This window comes from Mirounga leonina, unplaced genomic scaffold (genome assembly GCF_011800145.1).
Source record: "Mirounga leonina isolate KUSES-001 unplaced genomic scaffold, KU_Mleo_1.0 Mir_174, whole genome shotgun sequence".
Lineage (NCBI taxonomy): Eukaryota > Metazoa > Chordata > Mammalia > Carnivora > Phocidae > Mirounga > Mirounga leonina.
The window spans coordinates 68,619,640-68,642,949 of NW_023270451.1; the positions used below are offsets into that span (position 1 = coordinate 68,619,640).

Below are 23,310 nucleotides of genomic sequence, written 5' to 3' on the forward strand. Positions count from 1 at the left end.
AGAGAGAGACACAGTGAGAAAGGGAACACAAGCAGGGGGAGGGAGAGAGGGAGAAGCAGGCTTCCTGCCGAGCAGGGAGCCCGATGCGTTTCTCGATCCCAGAATCCTGGGATCATAACCTGAGCCGAAGGCAGACGCCTAATGACTGAGCCACCCAGGCGCCCTCTCAAGAAATATTTTTAAGTGAAAAAAGAAAAATGATAGGTGAAGCAGGGGGACAGACGACTTTCCAGCCTAACATTTATTGAGGCCATGCCTCTTCCTTGATGTTGGACACATACTCCTGAGTTCTCCTGAGAGACCAGGGTCTGCTCCCTACCCTCCCCCTGCCTCCCTGCCCAGACAGAAGTGATGGGAATGAGATGGCAAGAGGTGTGGACAGCTGACAGGTGAAACCTACCTTCCCCGGAGGACCAGGCACCCGTTTCTCAAAGTACCCAGAGGGATGGGAAAACTCCAGATGGAAGCCCGTCCAGGTGTCCTGGCGAGCAAGTACCATGGAGCTTTGCGCTTTCCTGCTGGGGAAGAATTTACAGTCTGAAGAAGAGGAGGCTACAAAGAAGGCATATGCCTCAGGTATATGATTGTTCTAGGGATTTCTGCTCTTGTGACCAGCCAGCCTGGTGTCCACCCATGGAGGTGACTGGGTTGTCATTAAGCCTTATTTTCCAAGTAGGTAGACTGAGGCAGAGAGGGCAGAGAGGAAGAAAGGAGGAAAGAGAGGAGCTAAGGGCAGGTTTGGCTAGAGGTAGTGCAGCTCGAGACCTTCCCGATGCTGGAATATGGCCAACTCATTCCTGCCCCCGGGGGTGCTACTGCCAGAATGCTTTGTGCCTGGTCTCCTTGCTGTCAATCAGGCATCAGACTGACATGGCACCTTCTCAGAGAGGCCTTCCCAACCTCCTGGTCTAACACGGTTGCCTTCACCCCCACCTCCATCACTCTTTACCACGTGCTTTTCTTTTCTTTTTTTTTTTTAAGATTTTATTTATTTATTTGTGAGAGAGAGAATGAGAGACAGAGAGCACGAGAGGGAGGAGGGTCAGAGGGAGAAGCAGACTCCCCGCTGAGCAGGGAGCCTGATGCGGGACTTGATCCAGGGACTCCAGGATCATGACCTGAGCCAAAGGCTTGCTCAACCGACTGAGCCACCCAGGCGCCCTGTGCTTTTATTTTCTGCAGAGCACTTCACAGCAGACACCGTTTCCAGCCCCCTTGAAGGCCATTCCCCTTCTGCCTTGCTGAGAGAACTCCGATTTTGTTCAGGTGATTGTGCCCACCCCGCCTCATCTCAGGAGTGAATCCTAATCCGTCTAAGCCAATCATGATGCTCCCAGTCCCTTTGCCAGTGTCCAGTTTGGGATGGGGTATGGGATGACGTCCTGACCAATGAAATATGAGGGAAATCTATGGGTGGGGGGGCTCCTGGGAAATCCTCTTTTATTTCCGAAAAGGAGAAACGTGGCATGAAACAGTCCCTCTTTCCTTCCAGAGAATTTTGTCCTGAGTGGGATGACTGGACCTTCAAGAGCCGACTTACAGGGGCGCCCGGCTGGCTCAGCTGGTTACGCGTCCGATGTCGGATCGGGTCATGATTTCCTAGGCAAATAGGAAATTCTTTATTTTGGAGATCTGGTGTCTGCATAATTTCAACAGAAACTTTACTTTTTAGAGGGGGCAGAAATGGTGTCTGGCTCCAATCTGAGCTTTGGGGATTTCCAGTTTCAATCCAACAAGGAAATGAGCTTCAAAGAGAATGTGACTGATCAGGGCATTGACTCTGAGGTTGGCGTGAATCAGAATCACCTGGACACTTGTTTAAATAATTCAGACGCCTGGCTCTGCCACATGGACTCTGATTTCATGAGTTTAAAGTGGGGCCCAGGCATCTATATTTTTAACAAGCCATGCAGGTGATTTTAACAAGCCACCTACGTTTTGAGACCCGCCTGACCAGGAAGGAGTCTGAACTGAGGAGGGCTGGGAAGGGACGGGATTCAGGGGCTCTAAGGCCTCAGGCTACGAGGGAAGCTCGAGTCAGGCCTGTGAGGGGCAGACGGCTTTGAGACTGTGGCCACCTTTCTGTTTAGGTACAGTCGGGCCTGGAGGTGTGCAGACCATATGGAGCCTGAAGAGCAGGTGATCACCTCAGGCCCGGACCTAGCCCCTCCAACGGGCAGCTGGACCTTTGACCTTCTACCCTTTACGCTGACCTTCACATTTTCTGCTTTCTGGTCAGTTCTAAGGAGGGAACAGAGCTGGCCTGAGGTGCTGAAAATGCTGCTGGTAAGCTTGGGAGTTTTCGAGGGCTGGAGAGAATGCAGTCTGCCATAGGTGTCTAAAAATAGAACTAAGCCAGCAAGAAGCCAGCAGGTTAGGGATCCTGAGGCCTTCTTGGGTGATGGAGAGGCCTCTGAGGCCTTGCAGCCCTCTGGAAGGCACGACCTTCTTTTCGGCATGGCCCCTGGCAGCTTCCACTGTGTCAGGTAGCTACCACTTGACCCCGAAACAAATCCACTCTTCTCTGGAGCCGTCAGCCCTGCAGGCAGGCCGCAGGCTCAGCTCCACTGCCGTGTTGGCTCAGCTGGGTCCCAGTGGGCCTTTTGAGCCTGCCCTGGCCACCAGGAGGACTCTGTTTCGTTCTATTTAATATTTAATCTTTATTTATTTACTTATTTATAAGCAGGCTCCACACCCAGCAGGGCGCCCAACGTGGGGCTTGAACTCATGACCCTGAGATCAAGACCTGAGCTGAAGTGGCGGACCCTTAACCAACAGAGCCACCCAAGGAGGGGCCCTGTTTTAAATTGTGGCAGGATGGTCCCCATGGAAGGGCCGAAGCAAGTACTTAAAATTGAGGGCCCTCTGTTCCCTGCTCCCACTCCAGCCTTGGCTCACCCTGCTTCCCAGAGAGCAGAGAACGGCCTCTGAGTCTTCATTTGTTCATACCAGAGGGAACCAAGGGGAAACATTTTACCACAATGAAAGTACCCGGAGGAAGGGAGTGGGCAAGGGGCTGGTATCTGTTGCAGCAGATCTGTGTGTTGGGACATGGAGCTCTTAGAGGTATATGTGGGTGTGCTTTATCCTAGAATTTTAAAAAGGTTTTTAAATCCAGAGAGATTTTTCTTACACACAATTTGATTTTTACATCAATAAAATCTTAGATATATAGCAATACAGATGAAAAACAATTTTTAACATGCTTTTTAAATAAAACAAATATATATTTTTAAAGATTTTATTTATTTATTTGACAGAGACACAGCTAGAGAGGGAACACAAGCAGGGGGGAGTGGGAGAGGGAGAAGCAGGCTTCCCACTGAGCAGGGAGCCCGATGCGGGGCTCGATCCCAGGACCCTGGGATCATGACCTGAGATGAAGGCAGATGCTTAACGACTGAGCCACCCAGGTGCCGCTAAAACAAATATTCTAAACAAGGATGTACCATGTTGATAGATCCATGCTAGGAACCGTGAGGCACAAAAGAGCAGCTCTGGTCTCTGCTCCTGAAGAACTGGCAATGTCACGGGAAAGTTACTCACTTACTGAGCTTGACCGTGTGCCGGGCCCTGTTCTCAAGGCCTTCCAATGCCCTAACTCATTTGATTTTCACAGCTATCCTTTGCAGCAGTTACAAGGTAATCATAATTATTATTCCCATTCTAAAGATGAAGACACTGAGGCAGAGAGAGACCTAGGTCACAGCTAGTGAGGGACAGAGCTGGGGTTTGAATCCAGACGCGGGTACCGGAGGCTGGACCATCATCGTGGGGCTAAACTGTCCTTGGTGGTTGGCACAGACTGGGGGTTGGTGAGAGAGAGAGAGAGAGAGCAGGGGGAGGGGCAGAGGGAGAAGGAGAGAGAGAATCTCAAGCACACTCCATGCTGAGCTCGGAGCCCAACACAGGGCTCGATCTCACGACCCTGAGATCATGACCTGCAGACTGGGGGTTGGCAAGATGTTGCCTTAGGCCCCCTCCTCCTCCTGGGAGTTCAAAACTATGAATAAGACTGCACTTTATACAAAAATAAAAACCAGAAGCTCTCCAGTTCACAAGGAATAAATGGGTTGTGGAGCCCAACAACCCAGCCGTTCTCTGCAACTTCACCTCCGAGGGAGTGTTGTCCTTTTCACCTCTGAAGGCCACATGGTGATGCTGTTGTGGTTTGGCTTTCCAGTTTTGGAGTGGCTTCCAGAGACCGTTTTTGAGCATGACAAGAAGCAGTCTCCAGAGAGTCACGCTTATTTTTTTATCTTTCTACCCACAGTGTTATTACCCAGCTTCATCGTACCAATTATCTGCCAGACTTCACAATGAATGTCTTCTAACTATTTCTGAAAGCCAGATCCGCTGCACATCACTCACAGCTTTGCCACCACTGAGGTTATTCAAAGAATGTTCCAAAGGCTCTAAAAGCTATTCCTTATGAAAAGCTGAAAAACCAAGCCGAACCACACAAAGCCTCTTTAGAAAAAAAAAAAAAAAAAGACTTATTTATTTATTTGAGAGAGAGAGCTTGAGCAGGGGTAGGGCAGAGGGGGAGAGAGAGAGAATCTCAAGCAGACTCCCCGCTGAGCACAGAGTCCTACACGGGGCTCCATCCCAGGACCCTGCAATCATGACCTGAGCCAAAACCAAGAGTCAGCCACTTAACCGACTGAGCCACCCAGGCGCCTCCAAACAAAACCTTCCGATCAGTGGCAGCCTTGTTAGAAGGGTGGGAAGGGGGGCCATCTCCTGTGGTGATGACCCTTTTAAAGGACTCCTTTAGAAATCTCAGTTCTGCATGTTTGTCAGAAATACCAGTCTCAAAACAAAAATAATCTCACTGCCTTATGGTCATCTTCTGTCCACTAAGTTGTACACTCTGGAGGGCAGCCGTTCATTTTGTCCTCTGTTGTATCCCCAATGCCTAGCATAATGCCTGACCCACAGCAGCTGCTCAGTAAAGCTTGTTGAATGAATGAACGAATGAAATGACACACCAAGTAATAATAGGAGCTATGACCAGTAAAGGAAGATGGTAGGCAGCCCGTGGTGTACCCTCGGAACTTAGAGATGGTTAACTTCCTGGAGAAATGAAAATCAACCCATTCAGCTAGAGGTAAAAGTATTCCCCCTTGAAGTAGGTTTGTCATATGCCACCATCAGAGACTGAGGAACCCCGCCAAACCATTCAAAGGCGTACAGTCAGATCTAGAACTAAAAGGGCGTATCAGTGAATTAATGGTTTTGTAACTTGGCTAAGGACAGGATGTCCTCTTCGAGTGTGGGCATGGAGGAATCCACCTGCAATTTGGAAACCAGCAAGTTGAAGAGCAAGTGCTAGTTGGTGTGACCCCTGGTGACAGTTCCCAGGGAGAGGGTGCCCTGAGCAGTATGCCAGGCAGCAAAAGCCATCCCCACAGAGGCGAGGGAAACCTGAGTGGCCAGTCCCCAGCACCAACAGTGGCTGAAATCCCCTGGCCCCTGGCCTGATTCCACACTCCAAGGAATCTTTCAACAACAGTCTGTTTTCCAGGAGGCTTTCTGAGAATGGGCGTTTGGAGACCTGGTTGATCAAATTCCAGGGAATTTAACTCGCACAGGTCAATATGAGTGGGTTCTCTTGAGCCTGGTGAACTCCAGATGCACTGACAAATCATGCTTCCAGATCTGTGTGGTCCAGCCTAGAGCCACAATGATCCCCAAATTACTGCCACATTCTGCCTTCAATATCTGTAAAGCTTTAGCGAAGACGCTAATTTGAGAGATGATAACAGTAGCAGCAACTATTGAGCGCTTACTGTATGCCGAGTATTGTTCTAAGCACTTTTCCGGAAGGAGGGTTTAAATTGTGGTAAAATACACATAACATAAAATGTACCATTTTAACCATTTTTAAGTGTGCGATTAATGGCATGAAGTACATTCACAATGTTGTGCGACTGTCACCACCATTCATTTCCCCAAGTCTTTTTTATCATCCCAGACAAAACCTCTAACCCAGTAACTGCCCATTTCTCCTGCCCCCAGCCCCTTGTAATCTCTATTCTACTCTCTGTCTCTACGATCTGGACTATTCTAGGTACCTCATATAAGACGAATCATATGATACTTGTGCTTTTAGGCTGGCTTCGTTCATTTAGCATAATATTTTCAAGGTTCATCCATGTTACAGCAGGTGTGAGAATTCCAGGCCTTTTATTTATTTATTTTTATTTATTTATTTTTTTTAAAGATTTTATTTATTTATTCATGAGAGACAGAGAGAGAGAGGCAGAGGGAGAAGCAGGCTCCCAAGGAGCAGGGAGCCCGATGTGGGACTCGATCCCAGGACCCTGAGATCACGACCCGAGCCGAAGGCAGATGCTTAACCATCTGAGCCACCCAGGCGCCCAATCCCAGGCCTTTTAAAGGCTGAATAGTATTCCAGTGTATGTAACACCACATTTGGTTTATCTGTCCATCTGTTGATGGACATTTGGGATTGTTCCCAACTTTTTTTTTTTTTAAGATTTTATTTATTTATTTGACAGAGAGAGACACAGCAAGAGAAGGAACACAAGCAGGGGGAGTGGGAGAGGGAGAAGCAGGCTCCCTGCTGAGCAGGGAGCTCGATGCGGGGCTCAATCCCAGGATGCTGAGATCACGACCTGAGCTGAAGGCAGACACTTAACTGACTGAGCCACCCAGGCGCCCCCAGAGCTCACATTCTTAATCACCGTGGTAGAGCAAAGACGTTGCAAGTTAATAAGTAAGCAAGAAATAAATGTGGGTGTTATAAGCAGCAGATACTATAGGATTTCAGAGCAAAGAATCATGTGAGCTGATGTGAAGTTGGGATTAATGCTGCATCCTTTTATTTTTTCTCCAATTTTAAGAAGGCTTTACACCCAACATGGGGCTTGAACTCATGATCAAAGGTTGCATGCTCTCCCAACTGAGCCAGCCAGGCATGCCTAAGGAGAAAAGCTGAATCTTAAAGGGTGGATACAGTCTGGATAGGGAGAGAGGAAGGGCATGGAGGCAGCTTTGTTCAGGAAGTTTATACGTAGACTAGCCTGGCTAGGCAGGCTCTTCTTGTGGAATGTAAATTTACAAAGGTTGTTGAAATCAGACTGGGAAAGCTCCAGTTCCATAGGTAATGGGGAATCGTTGAAAGATTCTTAGAATGGCGGGGTCTGTGTGAACGCGCATTTTGGAGTGATTCATCTGGCATGAGCGTGTGCAGGATGGGTTAGATCGGGCAAGGTCTGGGGGCAGAGCCAATCTGGACAGCAATTTAGATGGGGTACCAAGAGGGTCTGGGCCAAGGGAGGGCAGTATAGGTGGGAAGGAGATGCACGAGGCTGCGAGAGATGCAGGAGGGACCAGGCAACAGGGAGGAGACGACGGACGGACAGTGCCTAGGGAGAAGGACACATCAAACACCAAAGATGACTCTGAGGCTCCAGCCCAGGCGACTGGGATAATTATGATGACAGTGATGGAAGGCAAGAAGTGACTTTTGGTCACATTGAATTTGAGGTGATGACAGGGCATCCAAATGGAAACATCCAGGAGGTTGTTAGAAATGTAGACAAAGAGCTGGGCAAAAAGTCTGGGCTAGAATAAGAAAAGTTGCAAGAAATCTTATAAAGAAAAGACCTTGGCAAGGGTCCTATCCACCAGAGGGTCCCAGGCCTGCCGAGGAACTGACACCTTCCTGCGGCTGCCTATGTGGAGGGCTGGCCCCCCCCAGCCCAACTTAGGGTGCAAACATGTCCTTTCTCTTTACTTCAAAAGGACAAGGTTGTATTTTTCATACCAAACATTTTCTTTCTTTTTTTTTTTTAGATTTTATTTATTTATTGGGCAGGGAGAGACAAAGCGAGAGAAGGAACACAAGGGAGAGGAAGAAGCAGGCTTCCCGTGGAGCAGGGAGCGTGATGCAGGGCTCTATCCCAGGACCCTGGGATCATGACCTGAGCTGAAGACAGACGCTTAACGACTGAGCCACCCAGGCGCCCCCATACTAAACATTTTCTAAGATCTGTTGGTTAGAAGGTTTTGGGCCACAAGAAACCAAAACACGCCCCATCACAATAAAATTGGTTCAGACAAGAGTGATCAGTGGATGCTAAATTGCAGGGGGAGGGGGGGCTTCATAAGGAACAGGATTTTTATGCAGTCTCAAACTATGTCCCCACAAATTACTTATTAATTACAAAAGGGTTAATAATAACCATACGGTACAGAAACCAGACAACTCCCTCACCAAGGGATCAAAACTAACATTTCACTGTGAGGTGAAAAGATACCATGTATCTTCCGTTGTGGTATCTGGGAGAAGGACAACATGTCATTTATGTAATATTCAGGTCAAAAATTTGTGAACTATGGGGCCCCTGGCTGGCTCAGTCAGAAGACCATGTGACTCTTGATCTCGGGGTTGTGAGTTCAAGCCCATGCTGGGTATAGAGATGACTTATAAATCAATCAATCTAAAAAAATCTAGTTTGAGAAAAAAAATGTGTAACCTGAAACTAAAAATGAGGAAACATCAAACAAACCAAGTTGAGGAACATTTTCTAAAGTAAAATAACTGAATAAATGGCCTGTTAAAAAGGGTCATGAGATCATGAAAGACCAAAACAAGACAAAAAAAACCACCAAAAGGGGTGCCTGGGTGGCTCAGTTGTTAAGCGTCTGCCTTCTGCTCAGGTCATGATCTCAGGGTCCTGGGATTGAGCCCCGCATCCGGCTCTCTGCTCAGCCAGGAGCCTGCTTCTCCCTCTCCTGCTCCCCCTGCTTGTGTTCCCTCTCTCGCTGTGTCTCTGTCTGTCAAATAAATAAATAAAGATCTTAAAAAAACAAAAAAACAAAAAAATACCAAAAGGCTGAGAAATGGTTACAGATTAAAGGAGACTGAATAGTGATGGCAATGAAATGTAATATGTCATTCTGGATTAGATCCTGTGCTGGGAAAAACAAATAGCATTGAGACTGTGGACAAAATTAGAATATGGACTGTGGATTAAATAAAATTATTGTATCAGTATACTCTCCTGGATTTGATAACTGGACTGTGATTGCGTAAGAGGCTATCCTTGTTCTTAAGAAATGCACTGAAGGAGTATAGATAATAAAGGGACATGAGACATGTAGTCTACTCTCAATGGATCAGGAAAAAAAAAGGTTTTGTGTGTATAAAGGGAAGATTAGAAAACAAAAGCAGCAGGGACACCTGGGTGGCTCAGTAGGTTAAGCATCCCACTCTTGGTTTCAGCTCCGGTCATGATCTCAGGGTCATGAGACTGAGCGCCGGGTTGGGCTCCACACTCAGCAGGGAGTCTGCTTGAGATTCTCTCTCCTTCTCCCTCTACCCACCCCACTTTTGCTCTCTCTTCCTCTGTCTCTCTCAAATAAGTAAACAAATCTTTTTAAAAAAGATTAAAAGAAAACAAACATGGCAAAGTGTTAGAAGCTGGGGACTCTAGGTAAAGTTTACGTGTGTTTTCTTTACTATTCTTGAAAATTTCTGAAAGTAAAATTATTTAACAATTAAGTTAAAAGCAACTACCACTGCCTGACTTGAACAGGCTTACACAATGAGAGAGTTTATTATCTCCCGTAAGAGCAAGTCCAGGGGCAGGACAGGCTACAGTAGGTTAGTGGTCCAGCGACCCCACAGTGTCAGAAAATTTAGGTTCTTTCTGTCTATTCATTCCATCATGTTTAGCACAGACTTCATGCTCAGACTGGCTGCAAAGGGCCCTGGTGATCCCGGGCTCATACACAGACGTGAGCTGTGCGAAGGGAGAGAGACTGTCTCCCTCTCTGGCTCTTCTCTGCCTGGATACTCTTCCCTACTTACGTTGCCCCTGCAATTAACCCTCTCTCTCTTATCAGCACTGCTCATCATGTTTGCCCCCCCGCCCCCCATCATTCCCATCAGCATAAAGACACCCAGTAATATCTTTTCTCTTGCAACACAAACAAGCAAAGTGCTCTCCTACCTACCACTCCCATTCTCTTCAGAGCAGAAGCCCATCAATGGTGTTATCTGTGTCTGTCTTCTTCATTTCACACACACACACACACCCATTGGTCTCTTCACCCCCATCCGATCCAGACTTTGCTCCCACTACTGCACTGAAACCACAGCCACCAGCTTACCAAGGTCACTGTCAATCCCCAGCCCTCATCTTAGTCAAAGGACGCCGTTGATCATCCCCTCCTTAAAAATGCTTCATCACCTGTCTTTCAGGACACATCCTTTCATGTCCTATATCCCTCTACCTCTCATCTTCTTGGCTTTTAAATATCAGGGTTCCCAGAGATTAGTTCTTTGATTCTCTCAGGGGACCTTGGTCTTCGTCCAGGCCCATGACTTTAACCCCAAGTGTACTCAGACCGCCTCCAAGTTTATACCTCGAACCCAGCCTCTTCCTGGGGTTCCAGGCTCATATACCATAATTCTTTCTTTCCTTTCCTTTTCATTTTTCTTTTTTCTCTTCTTTTCTTTCTTTTTTCCTTTTATTATGGAAAAATTCGAATCTATAGAAAATAAAGAGAACAGAAGGATGAACTCCATGGTCTTAACTGCTTTCGAGATGTCTTTCCATGGATTTCAAATGAGTATCTCAAAGTTAACTGTGGTCAGATTAAAATTCTTGACACCCCCTCAAATATGTTCCTTTCTTTTCCTTTCTATGAGCTCACACCCAAACCCTGTTTGTCATTCTTTGTTGAATGAAGGGCAAGCAAAGCCCAGACTATGCAGATCCTCTGTTATCTACCCTGCAAAATCACAGTCCCAAAGCTGGTAAGGGCTGCACATTCATCTCTGCCCATGGGGTATATACACCCTCATTAGATATGAGGCTGCAGCGTCCTTACCTTCCAGTGCTGGGAGGTAGATACACAAGCCTACCCCTGGACCCAAGAAAAGCAGGGCCCTTTGGGAAGGAAAAGGAAGAAGGGAAATGGGTGCTAGGTGGGTAATGACTGGTCCACTATACTAGAAAACTAAGGGAAATGTGCCCATTGTTAACATCCCCCCCCAAAAGAAAATAAGAACAAAAGGCAAAAACCAGTTATAGTTTATAGATCACACACACACACATTACAAGTCTTTCTTCATCTGTAAAATAACATATAGTATCTTACTTCACTTAAACTTCATAATGCTGTGGTAAAGGTAATAGCACAATTAATATTTAAGTTTCATGGATGCAGAAATCGAAGTTCAGAGAGGTAAAATGACGTGCTTAATGCTACAAAGCTAATAGGGGCAGAACTGGAACTAGACCCCAGGTTTTGTGACCTCAAATCTGTTGTTACCTTGCCCCATACCTCAAAGATTCACCATGTACAGTTGGGCAGGTTGTTCACCATGCTAGCGGCCCATGCTCTGCTAGAAAGACTTCATGGGGTGGGCCCACAGTAACCCTGACCATATGCTGTATCACAATTAAAAAAAAATATTTTGTGTATACATAAAGCTTTACATTTTATAAGGTGCCTTTGAAACTACCTTTTTCTTTAATTTCCTGTTGTAGTGGTTTTGTTTTGTTTTTTTTAAAGAGATTTTATTTATTTGACAGAGAGAGACACACAGAGAGAGGGAACACAAGCGGGGGAGCGGGAGAGGGAGAAGCAGGCTTCCCGCCAAGCAGGGAGCCCGCTTATGGGGCTTGATCCCAGGACCCTGGGATCATGACCTGAGCCAAAGGCAGATGCTTAACGACTGAGCCACCCAGGCGCCCCCCTGTTATAGTGTTTTAATAGTAGTGATGCAATCAATAAAAAATAAACTATAGTAGAAAGAGTCCAGGGTCCTGAGTTGGATACGCCCAGGTCCTTATGCCATTTACTGACTCTGCAATTCTCACTTTTCTCTTCTGTGAAAGGACGCTAATGTCCATTTACCTAATTCTATGGAGTTGTTGTAGGGTCAGTGAGATGATGCACTTCTGAGAGTTTTGCGAATGATAAAGCTCTTTGCTAGGTTAGTTACCTTTATTTTAATAAAAACTAAATGGGGCACTTGGCCGGCTCAGTCGGTGGAGCACGCGACTCTTGATCTCAGGGTTGTGAGTTCGAGCCCCACATTGGGTGTAGAGATTACTTTAAAAAAATCTTAAAAACAACAACAACAACAAAAGCTAAACCCAAGTACTTGCCCAGAAGCTCTCTCCTGCACCTACCCCATGCTGAGGACACCAGACGAGCTAGAGAGGAACTACGTAGGTGTGTGCCGTGTTACAAGTCAGACCACACGCCGGCAGGGGCACCCGGCCCCTCTTCATTTCTCAGCCTAAACATAGCCCCACATTTCCCCTTTCTTGCCCTGTGCTAACTTCCCCCTCCACCTCCCACCTGCTCTGCCCTCTTCTCATCAAGGTGGGGAGGGCAGAGCATGCCTTCCAGACCCCTGTCAAAGCAGGCTCTTCAAGGGACCGCAACGAAAGCCCTCATCTGCACGCTGTCCACTTGGCAAGACAAAGAGAGCTCAGCCTCCAGACTCCTGCAGCAACCACCAATGGCTGCTGGCTCGCGTACGAAGCACATGCTTCCCAAGCACTTTGTCTGGGTCAGGCATGGAGCTGAGCCCTGGGAATACAGGAACGTGGAGCAGATGAAGTAGCTGAGAAGTTCTAAGAGCTGAAAGTCAGCTGACCCATGATTTCACATTTTTCAGGGCTCAGTCGCATGCTTCCTCTTCTTCATTTCTCACAGCCTTATGTAACGTTGTGTGCGCCGAAGAATCTCAGGCCTAAGATTCTCAAAGCCCTGGGGAACAGTCAAAATCAGCTTCTCATTAGAAAGCTGTTCCTGTACAAAACTTCAGTATGCCTCAAGGTCACCCAGTTCCTTTGTTTCAGGGGGAAAAAGCCCTAAAATCGGTACTGTAGATATGGAAATAGAAAGGAAGGGCTTTTTTCTGAAATGGAGATGTTGGATGTGTCCTGACTCCCAGAAGCTAAGTTGGCCTTAGGGGGCTGAGGGACAAGGGCAGAGGACTGTGGAGAGGAAGAGGTCTCTTGCCCAGCAGATCCTTGGTCTTGGTTCCCACCCCTGTGGTTTGAGGACAAGGGCCAGAAGATTAACCAAATTGTTCACGAATGGCTTTGGGAGACTTGGACCATGCCCTGCAGCTTTGGGTCACACTGACAATGCTTGGCACTGAATCGGGGTGAGGGACATTATCCCCACACAGACAGAGAGCCCGACTTCTCGGGGCACCCAGAAGCATGGCAGTTTGGGCTCCCTCAAGTGGCTTAGAGGTATGTGCGGTCAGCCAGCGGGAGCTGAAGCCAGAGACACGGAACCTGATGTAGGCTGGCTGCCCCATGACAGACTGGCTTGAGGATGCACATGAAGCACCCTCTTGGGACTCCCTGAGAGACCTGGGGACCCTGGGTGGCACTAATTTCCCACCTGGGCAGTCAAAGGGGCAGAAATCAAAATTCTCAGGGCACCTGGTGGGCTCAGTCGGTGGAACATGTGACTCCTGATATCAGGGCTGTGGGTTCAGGCCTCACATTGGGTGTAGAGATTACTTAAAAATAAAATCTTAAGTGGTGCCTGGGTGGCTCAGTCGGTTAAGCTCGAGTCATGATCCCGGAGTCCTGGGATCGAGCCCCACATCGGGCTCCCTGCTCGGCGGTGAGTCTGCTTCTCCCTCTGCCCCTGCCCTGACTCGTGCTCTCTCTCTCTCTCAAATAAATAAAATCTTTAAAAATAAAAATATATAAAATATTAAAAAAAAAAAATCAGAATTCTCAAAGGATTGTCTTACTTGCCCACTTACTGTCCTGCAGAGCGAGTGGCAGCTATGACATCAGCGCCCAGCAGTCTGAGGGTTCTGCTGTTTGTTTCTGGCTTAGCAGGTAGTGCTCGGAGACGGGGCCCAGCCCAGTGCCCAAACATCCTTTTCCTCAGTGGGCAGGCTGGGCACTGATGTCAGGTCTGCACGCATCTCAGAAGGGGAAACCTCAGCTGCTGAGGGAAAGCACATTCCTCTGCCCAGGGCAGCATCTGATACCCCTCCTTCTTCCAAACCACAGCCCCTGAACTTCTCAGCCTGACTTCTCAGGGTTTTTTCCTTGGTCCTTGATTTTCCACTGTCATCTCTCACTTCTGCTGTTTCCCTGTTCTCGACTTAGACACCAACCAGCTGCTGCCTGCACCCCACCCCCGTCCTTGTGGTAGCACCTCTCACCCCCAAATCAAGTCCTTCTGTAACTCCTTGCAGCTCCTGTTGGGGGGCGGGGGTTGTGAGAGAGGCAGAGACAGAGACAGACAGACACTTCCAAATTTTCCCAGAGGCTTCTTGGCATCATCAGGAAGTTCTGAACAAGTTAGATACTTATTACTACCCCGTTGGACAGACTGAAATGGAGACTGATTAGGCCCAGGTCTCCAGGGTGACGCAGTGCTGGGGCCACTGGGATGGCCAGGCTCCCCACTGCGGCCCTGTCGTCCCCTGAACCACAGTACTTCGGGCCTGCACAGCCCCAGGCACACACAGATTATGTGTCTCATGTCTCCCAGGGCAGTTCTAAACTGCCGTATTTTTAAGCACTCAGTCCTCCTTGTTGGATCACACGTCCCAAATTTTCCCTCAGAATATGCGGTGATGAGGAAGAGTTTTCTGGAGTCACAGGGTCCAGAGCGCTGGGAGCTGGGACGGCGCCTGGCTGAGCCCTGTGAGGTGAAGCCCACGACCAGGAGCCCCAATATCCTTTAGGAGGCCGTCGAAGTGGTCAGGGCCGGGAGTCAGCCTCGGCGGGCAGGTTCACCCGAAAGCCCGCGGTGACGACACTGAGGTCATGTTCTAGTGAGCAGGGCCAGAACTGGGTCTTCCTCCACCCTCCTGACTTGCCTCTCCCTTCCCTCCGGGGATAATCTGTCATCAGCCTCCCGTCCTGCCAAACTAGAAAGCCTGAGGGGCGATGGGTGGCACCAGGACTGCTGAGGCTTTAATGGGGAACAGATTGCACCGCAGGAGGTACTCCTGCCAAACCCCCAATTACTTGGGGAGCTGCAGGGAGAGAGGGAGCCGAGCGGTAGCCACAGCTGTGGAGAGGCGGGGCCTGAGGTAACCCCACCACTCAGGTCCCCCCTTCCCCGGGGTGGGGGAAGCTGGCCTCTGGGCCTGTGCTTTGTTTTATGGGGCTCTTTTGCTCTTTTTCTTGGAGGAGAGAGCCACGCGCCAAGGCCTCTGGGATTGTTGCCTTAAAACCCTGCTTCCTGTGTGTGCTGTCCCACCCACAGGTGTCCCCATCTGGCCTTCTCGGGTTCCCCTTACCAGGGGCGCCACAGCTGGTCCTTACCGTGGAAATCACCTCAAGGCTGTAAACTTCTTCCTCAGGCCCAAGGGAAGGGGCCCACATCTCTTCTCTGTCCCAACCTTCTTGGTTCCCTTACTCCGTGAGTCAGACAGGGAGTAGGGGACTCACGTTCTTAATTTTTGATACTTTTTGAAAAAGTATTTCCCAGTTCCAGCTTTAAAATATTTTTGTGAAAGAGAGCACCTATTTTCTTCTTCGTTTTACTTTGGAACAAAGCCCAGGTTGAGCTAGTGGGAGTTGAGCCTAGATGGCTTGCTGGCCTGCAGGGCTGGCCTGGGGAGTGCGGGGGGGACCCCCTGAGCGGGGCACAGGGGGCCCCTCAGCGGTGAGGCTGATGGGGGTGGGGGGGCATGGAGGCGGCAAGGAAGCTGCTGCCCGGGCAGTTCTCTAACTCCTGGCTTCATCTCTGACCCGTGGAGGTGCTTTTCCGGAGGCTGTGAGGCCTCCCCTCTGGTTCCGCTCACCCCAGAAGGAGCCCTGGGCCAGGCTCCTCGCGCAGTTTGGAGCTGTGTCTCCAGAGCCCAAGTGCCTCGACTTGCTCTCTGAGGGGAGAACAAGGAGGAAGTGTGGGCACTTGCCAGCTTCGGCAGGGAGAAGCTGTTCCAGACTCCTGGCAGCCTGCTGGTCCAGGTCCAGGCCCAGGTGGCTCTAGGCTACAGGATGGATGACTCAGGTAAGCCATGCTGGACAAACAAGCCAGTATTCTCAACCCAGCAGGGTGATGACAGTAATTAGCTTTCCTGTCATCATTATACCCCCACCTTCTGAGGGTGGGCTTGCCAGGCCTGGAGCCAGGGCCCAAGGAGATTGGCAGGAATGCGGTTATCTTGGTCTGTATCTTGTTGCCCAAGATTCTTCTTTTTGCTTCTAGAACTGGGCTTGGAGCTGAGCCAGCAGCACCTGCGTTGTCAGATGATGTCACAGAGGCTGCTGGGTGGAAAGAGCCTCCCCAGAGCAAGACTAATGTGCAGAAATTCTGGTGTGTCTCTTTCTCCTGAGCCCAACACCTGCTCTTTCAGTGCTCCCTTCCCTCAGGAGACCCAGAAGACCAGGCAAACTGGAGAAACGGCCAGAGGGACGATTGGGTTGAAGCCAGTAGGGTAGCTGAGTGGTCGGGTGTGCAGCTAAGGAGTGTGGTACCTGCCTTATTTAAATAATATATTTTTAAAAATCCCTACTATTTACTGAGCACTTTGCGTATCTACTCTGCTTCTCAAAACATCCCTGTGACGTAGCGACCAGCACAAGCCTCATTTTATAGATGGAGCAACTGGGGCACAGAGTAGCTGGCTTGGAAGCACACAGCTGGTAACCAGTGAAACCAGAATTTGAACCCAGGCTGCCGAGCTGAAGCCCATGCGTGTAACTCGTACAATCCTGCCTCTCTTCTGCTGCCCTGGGGGCTGTACAGGGGGCCTGCACGCAGAACGTCAGGATTCTAGGCCTGGCCCGCTCACAACACCCACGGCGTGGTCTTGACTGTCACTCTGGCCTTCGGATTGCTCACTATCAGGGGGTGGAGGGGCGTTGGGCCAAGGAGTCTTTGCAACTGGAAGTTTCTAGTTCTGTGGTCTAGCACACGTGGAAACAGCACTGAGGAAAGGTCCCCACTCTCCTCATCTGGACAGCCCATTGAAGTGTTTGCTCCTGGGGCGCCTGGGTGGCTCAGATGGTTAAGCGTCTGCCTTTGGCTCAGGTCATGGTCCCAGGGTCCTGGGCTGGAGGCCCGCATCCGGCTCCCTGCTCCTTGGGAGTCTGCTTCTCCCTCTGACCCTCCCCCCTCTCATGTTCTCTCTCTCATTCTCTCTCTCTCTCTCAAATAAATAAATAAAATCTTTAAAAAAACAAAAAAACAAAAAACACTGAGGGATTAAAAAGAAAAAGGAGTACGATGGGGGCGCCTGGGTGGCTCAGTCGTTAAGCGTCTGCCTTCAGCTCAGGTCATGATCTCAGGGTCCCGGGATCGAGCCCCGCATCCGGCTCCCTGCTCGGCAGGAAGCCTGCTTCTCCCTCTCCCACTCCCCCTGCTTGTGTTCCCTCTCCTGCTGTGTCTCTCTCTGTCAAATAAATAAAATCTTAAAAAAAAAAAAAAAAAAAGGAAGTGTTTGCTCCTGATTATCAAGGGCAGCTTCAAGGGCATTTGAGCTGGGCTGTGATAAACTCGTGGCCTGGTGCCACTAAGGGAGCAAAGCTGCTTCCCCACTCCACACGTCAGTTTCCCCACTGGATTCAGTGGAGACAATGACCTCTTTGTGCTCAGTGTTACAATGAGTCAGGGTTAATTAGTATTAGTCACAGGCTTTGGAATCCTCACAAGAAAAGGGTCATCTGCTGGGTCCGGGCTGTACTGTGGCCGTGATGACACACCGTTCAGGCCCGTGCCCCTATGAACATGTCCGCAAAGCTTCATTAGTGGCTCTGTGGGTTGACCCTGGGGCGACCCAGCTCCAAGTGCTGGTGCTGAGACTGGCACGAGGATGACACCTCAGGAGGACCCCCGCATGAGTGCTGCTGTAACTGCCAAGAGCTTCTCGCCCCCTGGGTTTCCTCTTGCAGCCGAACTGCCACTCAAATCTGCTTCTCGTCCCTCCTGCTCTTGCCTCTATTTCTGCACACAGGGTCCTAAACCTACCTTAAGTTTTCTCCTTCTCCGGCTCCTCAGTAAACATCCATTCTTTCCATTTCTCTCTTCTTCCTACCCACTGTCTTGCGCTCTCTGGCCACCTCTTCTCCCATCTCAGCCCAAGCCTGTGGAAGAAGCAAGGCAGCTTCAGCCTTTAAGGAACATCAGTTTGGTTAAGAGACAAGACCTGTTGCGAAGTAAGGACGGCGTAAGAACGATGCTGAAAATGAGAATAAGCCACGTGAGAAAGGAAGAGCTGTCACGTCTGCCGCGGTGGATCTGTTAGTGATGAATACAAAGTGGCGAGGCCAGGTTTGTCTGGTCTCCGCAATTCCTGCTAGAAGTCAGAAAGCCTGCCGGAAATCAGGTGTGGGGCAGGGGCGCCACCTAGCGGCTATGGAGGGTACTGCTGCATTACTGCTCAGGACTGAGGCCACCCACCTCCTCTTGACCCTCAAAGTAGCCTACAGGGGCTTCCGCTCTTCCGGCCGCGGCACGGTGGTTAAGGAAGGGAGATTTTCTCGTCACTTAATATCTGATAAGTTGCCTTTCACTTGACAGATAATTTCCTTAGATCTACAGAAGAAAGGTTTCACATCTATTTTCTTCCCCTATTAGAGGAGGACTCTTCATGGAAGACCAAGACCAGGGCACAGCTGGAGGATCTGAGCAAAGATGTACCCAGACATGTCAACGGAAGGAAAAGGGATGATGGACGATGCTGCCCACACCTCGATGGGAAGGATTAAAAGGACAGAATTCAAGTGGTGGTTTGGTTCTGCGAAAGTGGCCATTTCTTTTCTTCTTGATGTGATAAAAACACATCTAAAACATACCATTTTTGAGAGTACGGCAAGTACCGTTAACTACACGCATATCGTTGTGCATAGATCTCTAGAACTTTTCTGTCTTGCAGAACTGAAACTCTATACCCACTGAGCTCCCCATTTCCCCCTTCTCCCAGCACCTGGTGATCACATTCTACTTTCTGTTTTTGTGAGTCTTGACTCCTTTAGAGAGAAGTGGAATCGTACAGTTTTTGTCTTTTTGTAACTGGCTTATTTCGCTCGGCAAAATGCCCTCAAGTTTCATCCATGTTTAAGTGTCTGACAGGATTTCCTTTTTTTTTTTTTCCCTAAATGGCTGAATACTATTCCATTGTATGCAGATACCACATTTTCTTTATTCATTCATCTGTCCATGGACATTTAGTTTGCTTCCACCTCTGGCTATTGTGAATAATGCTGCAGTGCATATGGGTGTGTAGCCATTCCTTTTTTTTTTTTTTAAAGATTTTATTTATTTATTTGACAGAGAGAGACACAGCAAGAGAGGGAACACAAGCAGGGGGAGTGGGAGAGGGAGAAGCAGGCTTCCCACTGAGCAGGGAGCCCAATGCAGGGCTCGATCCCAGGGCCCTGGGATCATGACCTGAGCCGAAGGCAGACGCTTAACCATCTGAGCCACCCAGGCGCCCCTGTAGCTATTCCTTTTCTAACAGCTAAGAAGAAACTCAGCTCAGAAAAGGATTAACTAGATTCCACAGTGGAGTGAAGGTAGATTGAAGGTGAATGGAAGGAAGGGAAGGAAGGCAGAGCACTCTCTATATCCCTTCCTGTATGATTTATTTATTTTTGATTTTTTTTTAAATTAACATATAATGTATTATTTGTTTCAGAGGTACAGGTCTGTGATTCAACAGTCTTACACAATTCACAGCGCTGACCATAGCACATACCTGCCCCAGTGTCTATCACCCAGCCACCCATGCCTCCCACCCCCCACCACTCCAGAAACCCTCAGTTTGTTTCCTGAGATTAAGAGTCTCTTATAGTTTGTCTCCCTCTCTGCTTTCATCTTGTTTCATTTTTTCCTCTCTTCCCCTATGATCCTCTGCCTTGTTTCTCAAATTCCACATATCAGTGAGATCATATGATTGTCTTTCTCTGATTGACTTATTTCACTCAGCATAATACCCTCTAGTTCCATCCACATTGTTGCAAATGGTAAGATTTCATTTTTTGATGGCTTCCATTTTATATATATATATACCACATCTTCTTTATCCATCCATCTGTTGATGGACATCTGGGCTCTTTCCACAGTTTGGCTATTGTGGACATTGCTGCTATAAACATTGGGGTGCACGTGCCCCTTTGGATCACGATATTTGTATCTTTGGGGTAAATACCCAGTAGTACAATTGCTGGGTCGTAGGGTAGCTCTATTTGCAACTTTTTGAGGAACCTCCATACTGTTTTCCAGAGTGGCTGCACCAGCTTGCATTCACACCTTCCCATATGATTTAGAACAGGTAACCTTCCTGTCTGGTCTATAAACTGTGAAAAAAGGGACGCCTGGGTGGCTCAGTCGGTTAAGTGTCTGCCTTCGGCTCAGGTTGTGATCCCAGGGTCCTGGGATCGAGTCCTGCATCAGGCTCCTTGCTCAGCAGAGCCTGCTTCTCCCTCTGCCTGCCGCTCCCCCTGCTTGTGCTCTCTCTCTCTCTGACAAATAAAATCTTAAAAAAACAACTGTGAAAAGGGATATGCGGTATGAGCTAGTAAGCTACAAGTAGTGTTTTCTATATATTTGTTTGCATATCAAATATGTACCAGAACTAGGTAATAACTTACTTGGCAACTTTCAAGATAAAGCTTTATTATTATTTTATCTGAACACGGTCACTTATTATTCCTTCTATCGTTTCTCACCTACTTTATATCAAAGGCCTACAAAACAGGAGGAACAATAAAGTAGGAAATCTTAGATAACTGGGGGGTGGAGAGAACATAAAGTTATCAGAAATCTTTGCTAGGCCACCAACAACTGGTTATAGAATTACAAAGATGAAGGAGAAAATTTTTTCATTCATTGCACAAGCAGTAGTGTGATGATCAAAAAAAAAAAAAATCCAAAGGACATCACGTGTCCCATTTGAATACATTACCTTTCCATTCTCCCAAGTTCTCTTCTAGGCATGGCTATCTAAACCACAGCAGAGACAGGTACATAGCCTTGCACCATTCCCCACGTTATGTCACGAACGACTTTCCACACCACAACTGGTTTATTACAGTGATCGTTTTAATAGTTCGAATTGTATTCCACTGATCTGTACTCTGTGGAGCTAATCACTCTTCAACGGTTAGATGTTTAGCTCATGTTCAGCTTCTTCTTCTTAGAAGCAACCATGTCGTGGATGTCTTCCTGTAGATCACTCTTCCTCTTTTGAACTATATTCTTGGTTCGGAGGCAGAGTGTTAGGACAGCAATGAACTTGTGCTTTCATTTCCTCGCTTGTAACACGGAGATAGTAATTGTGTCTCCCTCCCTTGCTGTGAGGCTTGCGGGAGGTTAAAATATGTAGTGTTTAGAATAGTACGTACCCATAGGGCTGACTTGGAACAAGACCTACATGCAGCCGTAGTAAATTCAGCTTTCAGGGCTTCTCCTGTTCAAGACTGTTCCTGTCCCCTGGTTCAGGTCGCACTAGAAAGGCAGGCTCCCGCTGCAGGCTTTGCTTCACCATCACCTCAAAATGGCTTGCAACCCACCCCGCCACGGAGTCACCCACATGTGCGTTTCCTTCTTCTGCCTTGGTTCTAGTTAGGCTGGATAAGACTCGCTAGGAAATGGCCATGGAAGCTAAAAGTGATTCTTTGGTCTCTGGGAACCTTGGTTTCCTCATGAGAACTGTGAGGGTCCTGGAGGTGAACCTGGAATTCCTTCCTGGTCAGGTGTTTTATATTCCTACTTGCATTCTCTTGAGGGTTGCTACTGACCTACTGTGGAAAACAGCCCATTTTTCTCCCCCATATCTACCTACTGCGATAGTGAGGACAGAAAGCTGAAAAGTGGGGCGCCTGGGTGGCTCAGTTGTTGGGCGTCTGCCTTTAGCTCAGGTCGTGATCCCAGGGTCCTGGGATCGAGCCCCACACCGGGCTCCCTGCTCAGCGGGAACCTGCTTCTCCCTCTCCCACTCGCCCTGCTTGTGTTCCTGCTCTCGCTGTCTCTCTCTCTGTCAAATAAATAAATAAAATCTTAAAAAAAAAAAAAAGCTGAAAAGTGTACTATTAAAATGGCCTGAATCGTTGGATAATCTGAATAAACCACCAAGTCTCCCTGGCCTACCCCTCCTCCCCAGAGACCTTCATACAGACTTGGTTCCCCCCTTTCCCTCCCTTCCTAGTTGGCTTCTGTCAACTCACGCAGAGCAGCACTGTAGAAAGAAAACAGTAATCTCCAGCAACACTTCGGCCAAGAAGCAATGCGAGAAAAGAGAGCATGGGACAAAGATGGAATGAGCGGTCTCTAATTAAAGCTGCAGGATTCACATCGGAGGGCACGGGTCAGCTGACCTAGATAACAGCTAGTTAAAGCCAAAGAAAACCCAGCGTAGGACTAAAACTATAAATAGCAAGGAAAACTGAGGAGGAAGTGTTTGTACTTTTGCTGTTGGTAAAGCTGTACATGCAGCCGTTTTTTGTCGCTAAGACAGAACAGGGTGGAAGGGGTTTACAAGCTGGCTCTGAGGCAGCCACAACGGGTGTGAGGGTTTGAGGGGTAAAAGAGGAAAGCCCCCAAAGAGCATGTTGCCCCTGCTAAGTCTGTTAAAGTTGGCTACAATTTACAAAGAGCCAGGTGAAAGACTCACTTCTGGATACCAGTGTCCCGTGAGCAGTTGCAAGCGAGTCCGTTCAGCTGAGACGCAGATCTCAGCTTTGTGCTGGGAAAAGGAAGCTCCCAGAATCACGGCGCTGAAAGATATTCCCAGCTGTATCAGAATGGAAGGATCAGAAGGCTGCGAAGTAGGGGTCTGGCGGCAGCCCTGCCACATTGTAGCTGTATGAGGGCGCTTGTTTTTAACGGCTCTTGAACTTCAGTCTTTCCCCTCTGTAAAAACAAAGCCTCCTTGGATGGGAAGTGCAACCTTTGTTAAAACCATACGTAGGATCCTAACCTAGTGGAGAAAAACAGGAAAAGGAGAGTCCGAGGGCAGGGAGGACTGGCCAAACTAGGGAGTCTCCAGGATACTGCCACTCACCCTGATGCTGGACCAAGACTGCAAAAGAAGGTTCTCACCTGCGAAGTAGAGAGGGAGGAGTTGGCAGTTCTATTTGCCAGCAGATGATTTTTTTTTAAATTTTTTTTTTTAAGATTTTGTTTATTTATTTGACAGAGAGAGACACAGCGACAAGCAGGGGGAGTGGAAGAGGGAGAAGCAGGCTTCCCGTGGAGCAGGGAGCCCAATGCAGGGCTCGATCCCAGGACCCTGGGATCACGACCCGAGCTTAAGGCAGCCGCTTAACCGACTGAGCCACCCAGGCATCCCAATTATTTTCTTTCGAAGGATCTGCC

General features: G+C 48.5%; 1 long non-coding RNA gene across 3 annotated transcripts; it reads right to left on the reverse strand.

Annotated features, from left to right (window-relative positions):
• Positions 1-1,055: 1,055 nt before the first annotated feature.
• On the reverse strand, positions 1,056-23,127 carry LOC118021081. Of its 3 annotated transcripts, none has more exons than XR_004682092.1 (3): positions 22,161-23,127; positions 17,962-18,077; positions 1,056-1,599 (listed from the first exon to the last, which is right to left on the reverse strand). It is a non-coding gene; the product is annotated as an uncharacterized LOC118021081 (long non-coding RNA). The 3 variants fall into 3 exon arrangements; XR_004682093.1 differs by lacking the exon at positions 1,056-1,599 and adding an exon at positions 12,089-12,765 and having other exon boundaries at positions 22,607-23,127; XR_004682091.1 differs by lacking the exon at positions 1,056-1,599 and adding an exon at positions 12,089-12,765.
• Positions 23,128-23,310: the final 183 nt, after the last annotated feature.